We start from the raw sequence: 8,250 nt of genomic DNA on the forward strand, positions 1-8,250 counted from the left end.
GGCAATGCCTGCCTGAGGGACCTGAGGAAGAAGCCAGCCTTGATGAGGGGAAGGCCAGGGAGCAGCCTATGGCTAAGGAGGACAATGAGGACAAGACAAGGTGAGGAGGATCCCCTCTGTGAAGCGGGAGGCCTGGGTGTGCACCTCAGGGCAGTACTGCAGGAGAAGTGGGGACAGCGCCATCCCTCCTCAGCCCTTTCCCATCAAGGTGGTGGCTTCCCATCATTCCCTGCCTCCCCAATTCTGGGAGCCCCTGCAGCTGCTGGGTGCTAGAGCTGGCATCACCCTGTTCTCACTTTGTCTTAGCAGCTGCTGCTGGCCCTCAGCTGACCAAAAGACACTGTGGATACGAGCTCCCAGCAGGTCCATAGCAGGATGACCTGAGCTCCTCACTGGTCAGCACCTGTGCCCCAAGCCCAGTCGCTTCAATGGGCTGCAACCCTGCCCATACACACTCCACCTACCTCAGGCCAACTGACCTTGCTCTGGGTCCCAGCAGCCCTAGAGCAAGGGAGGCCTGGGCAGATGGAAGGGAAGTAGTGAGAAGAGGGTACAGAAGGGGTGGACATGTCTCAGGAGGGTCTTGCCAAGGTGGTGCAGGACCACCTGCCCTGGATTTACCCATCCAGGTGTGGGCAGGTGTGGAGGGGACTGTTCCCAGCCTGGACAGTCAGGGGGCATGGCCTCCCACCAGGTGCTGAGGGGGTGCTGCAGCCCAGAGGCCTGAGGAAGGCACCTTGGAGCACTGTCTCCACCTGACCACCCCCTACACTCAGAGTTTCAGTGCACCTGGCACATTCCCCTTTCAGAGCAGGTTCATCAGCCCCCAGGAAGGGAGGCTTTGCACATTTTTTCAGAAGAGCACTAAGGCCACCAGTTTCTGTCAGGAACAGCTAATGATCAGGAGATGCTTCCAGCAAAGGGTCCCCTTACTGGCAAGGGCTGGTGTCAGCTCCCTAAGGGGACTTCAAAATCTTAAAGAGGTTAGTGCCAGAAAAGCCTAGCTGGCCTCTCCTGTTATCTGTGCCTTGCCCAAGTGACTTGAGTGAAATTTAAAAAAGCTTTCAGGAGGCTAATCCAGCTAGTGATGCTCAGGATTCCCCTCAAGCAAACCTGGATGCCTTCCCCAGACCTCCAGTGTGTGCTGGCATGAGCAGGACACACTGAGGGGATTTGAAAATTTTCCAGGATGTTCATACAAGCAAGGAGCAACAACCAGTATCCAGAGCAGATCTGCAGTGCAATCTCTGTGGAAAAAAAGCCCAAGTTCAGCAGTTTCCATCAGCCAATGTGAACATCAGAAAATGTTATGAGGCATCATATGCCCTCAGGTAACATAATGACACTGAAAAGGGTTTTGAGTTACCCTCTCACAGGAAATTCCACCTGCCTGGAAGGAAATGACATTGGAAGCATGACTGAAGATTCCTGGCAGCTCATCTGTGGATTTCCAGGTGAAGTGATATAAGTCCTATAGACCTTGCCCAAACCTACAGACCTGTACCAGTGTCATAAGAACAATTCAAGAGACAGGCTCATATGTGACCAGGTCCCTACAGAGGAGAACTTGAGGAACGCTCTTCCTAACCATGACCCTAGCCACAGCCCTGTCCTTACCTCCCTAACTAGAAGCTTCAAGCCCAGCGTCTCTCTAATCCTCGCCCTCACCCTAACCCCACAGGTGTGCCCTGGAATCTGCCCTGTAGTCTGTGACCTCGACAATAGAAAGGCTCAACCACTGTCATCCAGATATCTACGGAAAGACATCATTTAGAGTATCCTATTGACTTCCAAGACGATATACAACCTTCCAGGTGGAACCCAAAAGCAGGCCTGAACTGCTGGAAGGGCACATGAGCTATGAGATCTCTCTTCAGTTTTCACCCATGGACATCCTTCCAGGACACACCAGCCTGAAAGTTTCAGCAGAGCCACCCACGGCCACTGAGGAGGGCCCAGGAGATATTTTTCTGTTTACCCTGGGTAATACCTGTCCCACCAATTCAGCTGCTGGTCAGGGCACAGGCCCACCTGGGACCTCCCTGAGCAACATGGCTTGGACTTAGACAATCTGGGCACCTCAGGGGCCTCCAAGCAACATGGCTTGGACTTAGACAATCTGGGTCTGGGGCTGGTCCTGGCGGATGCTCTGCAGGTTGGACAAAGGGGAGCAAGGATGCATGCAGGTCAAGTAAAGGGGTGCTATGCTCAGAGCACTCAAACCAGCTGGTTCCCATCCTTCCCCTGTAGAAGATTTGGATAATTTTAGTGAGGTTCACCCAATAAAAGTGCACAAACGAAAAAAACAAAAAAATAATTTTAAAAAATTAAAAAATATATATTTTTAAAGTGCACACAAGGACACCGAGGGTCGGACTGCAAACACTGTCAATGCCACTCCCTGTGAGAGTGTGGTTTGGGGCCAAAGTCTAAAGGTTTCCCTGTGAAATGAGTTACAAGTTAGGGAAGGTGAAGGAGAAGAAAGATAAAAATAACCTGGAGAAGGGAGGGCATGAGGAAACATGGAGTTCTTGGGGAGCAAACCCCACAGACATCCTGGCCAGCATCTGCCCTCTGCCTGACCCACAGGCGTCCATGAAAATGGCCCAGTGTTCACAGGAGGGGAAAAGCTCTGTGATTACAAGTCTCTGCTGGGAGCCACTCCCACCCAAGTAAGACACCCAAGCTCTGGCCAGCAACCAGAAGGCCTGCCCATGGACAAGGAGAAGCCTGCAACACTGCTCTCCCCCAGCAGCCCAGCCACCCATTCACTTTCTGCTCCACTCACACACTTGACCTTCTTAGGCAAGGTCATCTGGACCACAGAGGAAGAAGGGGTCTCCAACCTTAAACCTAATTCCTAACCCAGAAAAAGAATGTGACCCCAAATCTTGAATCCTGACTACTAACAACAATGTAAATCTTATCCCTAACCTCTATCCTTAACCAAAGCTCAAACCAAATACTCATTTTAATATAGACAATATCATCCTGGACACAGCTTGGATGAGAGTCTTATCTTATGCATTGAGTCCCTGTGACATACAAGGTAGGTCACATCCTTGGGTTCTGGAGGCTGTGTCGGAGCAGAGCCACCACCAGCATGGCCAGGAACAGAGGAAGAAGGGACAACATGAAAGATTCGCTGACTCTTAGATTTCTACATGATGGAAACAAATTGGTAAACCACTCAGCTGTATACATGATACCATTCAAGGGAAGTGAAAGACTGCAAAAATATATCAAAGTAATAACCACGTGACTAGAACGTAGTGAAAAAAAGAGGTGACCTCAACTGACATCGAAAAAGCATTTGGGGAAACGGACTTTGGCCCAGTGGTTAGGGCGTCCATCTACCACATGGGAGGTCCACGGTTCAAGCCCCGGGCCTCCTTGACCCATGTGGAGCTGGCCCATGCACAGTGCTGATGCGCACAAGGAGTGCCCTGCCACACAGGGGTGTCCCCCGCGTAGGGGAGCCCCACGCGCAAGGAGTGCCCCCTAAGGAGAGCCGCCCAGCGCGAAGGAGGGAGCAGCCTGCCAAGGAATGGCGCCGCCCACACTTCCTGTGCTGCTGACGACAACAGAAGCGGACAAAGAAACAAGACGCAGCAAAAAGACACAGAAAACAGACAACCGGGGGAGGGGAGGGGAATTAAATAAATAAAAATAAATCTTTAAAAAGAAAAAGCATTTGAAAGATTCCAGCATGGTTTCTTGATAAAAACATTCACAAAAGCAGGTATAAAAGAGAGCTTCCTCTCATGATAAAGGGAATTTATGAAAAACACAGTTAAAATTTAGACACACAGTTAAAACACACAGTAAAAATTTAATTTAGATTCAATGGTGAAAAAATGAAGGATTATCCTCTACAATAAGGAATAAAACAAGAGTGCCTGTGTCCATCCTCCTCTTCAACATTGTACTGGAAGTTCTAGTCAGAGCCATTAGGCAAGAAAAATAAGTAAAAGGTATCCAAATTGGAAAGCAATAAGTAAAAATCTCACCATTCAAAGAAAACATGACCTTATATGAACTTCAAACTCAAGGCCAACATTATTATATTCGTCAGTCAAAGGGGTGCTGATGCAAAATACCAGAAATTCGTTGGTTTTTATAAAGAGTATTTTTTGGGGGTAAGAGTTTACAGATACCAGGCCATAAAGCATAAGTTACTTCCCTCACCAAAGTCTATTTTCATGTGTTGGAGCAAGATGGCTGCTGATGGCTATGAGGGTTCAGGCTTCCTGGGTTCCTCCCTTCTACAGTCTTGCTTCCCTCTGGGTTCAAGGTTCCTTTCTTCCTGGGGCTTGCTTCTCTTTCTTCTGTGTGCTTACTTTCTGGAGCTCCAACTTAGGCTTCAGCATCAAACTCCCAACATCAAAACTCCAACATCAGAAACCCTCAGGGGGCAGACTTGGCCCAGTGGTTAGGGCGTCCGTCTGCCACATGGGAGGTCCAAGGTTCAAACTCTGGGCCTCCTTGACCCATGTGGAGCTGGCCCACATGCAGTGCTGATGCACGCAAGGAGTGCCCTGCCATGCAGGGGTGTCCCCCACGTAAGGGAGCCCCACATGCAAGGGGTACGCCCCGTAAGGAGAGCCACCCAGTGCCAAAGAAAGTGCAGCTGGCCTAAGAATGGCACCGCCCACATGGAGAAATGACACAAGATGACGCAGCAAAAAGAAACACAGATTCCCATGCTGCTGACAACAACAGAAGCAGACAAAGAAGACGCAGCAAATAGACACAGAACAGACAACCAGAGTGGGGGGTGGGGGGAGGGGAGAGAAATAAATAAATCTTTAAAAAAAACAAAACCCTCAACTCTGTTCTTTGCCATACCTTTTATCTGTGAGTCCCCTCATTCCAAGGGGTGGGGACTCAAGGCCCTAATCATAACTCAGTCATCCCCAGATACAGATCAGATTACAAACATAATCCAATATCTGTTTTTGGAATTGATAACCATATCAAATTGCTACACTCTGAATTCCAAAAAGATATGACAATATTTGAAAAAAAACTCAAATCAGTAACAATGCAAGTATAAATCATATCACAATCAATTTAAAGCAATACAGTTTGTCTTGGGATGAAGTCCTGTCTGCTATAGACCTCTGAAACTTACAAAACAATATATCTGTTTCCAATATACAAATGGACAGACATAGGATAAACATTTTCTTTACAATAAGGAGAAATTGGGAGGCAAACATGAGTCACAGGTCCTCTGCAGTTCAGTAAACCTGCAGGGCATCCTCCATTCAATTTCAGTCTGAGAGTCATTCTTAAGATGATGGTTTCTTCTCCTTGGGGCCATATGGGGCCTTGCCATAGTCTTGCCCAATGGCCATTTTCTTGGTTCCACCCTCATCAAGCATTTGGGTGTCCACCAAGCTCAGACCTCTCCCTCCAAGAGTGTTGGGGTGATTGCCACACCTCACCCAATCTTTGAGTTAGAGTCTTAAACCCCCCTAGTGCAGTGACATGAGACAACATTCCCCCTAACCTTTGGTATACAGGCTCAACCCTCTCAGAGCAACGAGTTGACCACCTGGTCTTCCTTAACCTTTGGGGGACAGGTCCACCCCTCTCAGACCTGTGGGGTGCTGACTTTAACCACCCTAATCCTTGGGGAATGTGCTCCACCCTCTCTGCACTCTGGTGCAGCAAAACTCTCTCAGAACATTGGGAAGGAACATCCCTTCTCTTCAACTGCTGGGGCAAACACCCTCTCTGTCCACATGGGTGGGGTTCCTGTCTTGGCCCAAGGTGATGTCTTAATTCCAGATCTCAGCTGCCATGGTTTTCCTCTTGAAGTTGTTTCTCCTTCAATCTCTCCTTTCCATGTCTCTTTTAGTCCAAGCTGACAGTGGTTTTGTTCATACAGCTCTCTCAAAAAGTTTGTTGGTTTAGCATGCAGGAAGCAGGGATCCAAACCATCAGATAGTAAGACTTCCCATGAGTCTTTCTGATATAACTGATTTACAAGTTTCAAGTTTAGTTAAGTCCTCCAATGAGGCACTTTATTCTGGGAACTTAGTTTCCAGAGGTTTAGAATTTCCAAAATTAGTTTCTGTTTTCTTTGTGCCTGACAGTTCAGTCCTCAGTATAACTCTCTTGTCTAGCATTTTGCTATAAGCTGCAAGCAGAAGCCAAGCTGCATTCTCTGGATCTACTTTTTAAATTTCCTCAGCTAAATACCCAGGTTCACCATTTTCAAATTCTGCCATCCATAAAACACCAGAAGTTACTCTTGCTAAGTTTGCTACAACTTTAAAACACAGATCGCCTTTCCTCCAGTTTCCAATAAGTTTCATCATTGACTTCTAAGGTCTCATAAAAAGTCTCTTTAATATCCATATTGCTATCAACAGTCTCTTCAAAGTGATCCAGGCCTTTTCCATCAAGCATCTCACAATTCCTCCAAAAAATATCCCTTACCCATTTATAAAACCGTTCCAGCATTTTGGTAATTGCAAAAGCACTTCCCCACTCCTCAGTACCAAATTCTGTAGTAGTCATTCAAAGGGGTGCTGATGCAAAATACCAGAAATTGTTTGGTCTTTATAAAGGGTATTTATTTGGGGTAGGAGCTTACAGAATCCAGGCCATAAGGCATAAATTACTTCCCTCACCGAAGTCTATTTTCACATGTTGGAGCAAGATGGCTGCTGACATCTGTGAGGGCTCAGGCTTCCTGGGTTCCTCCCTTCCAGGGTCTTGCTTCTCTCTGGGTTCAAGTTTCCCTCCTTCCCAGGACTTGCTTCTTCCTGGGCTCAGGGTTCCTCCCTTCCTGGGGCTTTCTTCTCTTTCCTCTGTGAGCTTACTTCCTAGGGCTCCAACATCAAAATTCCAACATCAAAAACCCTCAACTCTGTCCTTTGCCATGCCTTTTATCTGTGAGCCCCACCCACCGAGGGGCAGGGACTCAGTGCCCCAATGACATGGCCCAATCAAAGCCTTAATCATAACTCAATCACACCCAGGTACAGACAAGATTATAAACATAATCCAATATCTATTTTTGGAATTCATAACTATATCAAACTGCTACAGCATTCATACTAATTTATTAACAAAAGCACTTATTTTTTGACCATTTAAATAGAGCTCTTTTAAGAATTTTTGCTTATGAATTTAATACCACCATCCAGATGTATTCAAATATACACCGGCACTGAACAGACAAACACAAAAAGAGTTAAGACACACCAACAGAAACTGAAAGCTCACTAATTTGACTCAAAATTCTTACTTCTTTGGTATAGCTGTCTTCAAGGTTTCTAGGTTTTCACATCTCTGATTTTACTGCTTTTAAGATTTCTTCTGGGGGAAGTGGTTGTGGCTCAACTGATAGAGTGTCCACCTACCATATGAAAGGTCCAGGATTTGATACCCAGGGCCTCTTGACCTGTGTGGTGAGCTGGCCCACGTGCAGTGCTACCACATGCAAGGAGTGCTAGGCCAACCAGGGGTGTCCCCAATATAGGGGCACCCCACACGCAAGGAGTGCACCCCAAAAGGAGAGCTGCCCCACACAAAAAAAGCACAGCCCATCCAGGAGTGGTGCTGCTCACATGGAGAGCTGACATGGCAAGATGACACAACAACAACAAAAAAGCAACACAGTTTCCCAGTGCCACGTGACAAGAATGCAAGCAGACATAGAACACACAGCTAATGGACCCAGAGAGCAGACAATGGGGGGAAAGGGGAGAGAAATAAATAAAATAAATCTTTAAAAGAGAGAGAAACAGGACAATTAAATGTAATATTTAAAAAAAAGGATTTCTTCTGGAATTTATGTTGTCTGTACTATGCAAGCTCATTCCTGCATATTAGTAATCAGCAATCAGTTTAGCAATACTTGAGCAGTATAAATACAGTTAAGCTCTACTTTAGCAGTTTAGACAGGCATTTAACACTTGTATTTTGCATTATCACTCTTCAGGAGTACACTTAGGCTCAAAGTTTAGGAGTAAGCTATTGATTTAAAACTGAAAGTTCCTTTTAACACTTTGATAAAAATTCTGATTAAAATAAAACGTGACTAAAACTTAAAATATTGTTGAAGTAATATTCACCTTTAATTGCAGGCTTACAAAAGCTGCTGATATTTCTCTTTTATTCACTATCATAGAATTGTTCAGTTTAAAATTTACTAAACTTGAACACTAATTTTATCAGTTTTGCTATACAGGCCTAATTAGAATTAGCATGGAAACAAAACATAAAATATTC

This window comes from Dasypus novemcinctus, chromosome 23 (genome assembly GCF_030445035.2).
Source record: "Dasypus novemcinctus isolate mDasNov1 chromosome 23, mDasNov1.1.hap2, whole genome shotgun sequence".
Classification (NCBI taxonomy): Eukaryota; Metazoa; Chordata; class Mammalia; order Cingulata; family Dasypodidae; genus Dasypus; species Dasypus novemcinctus.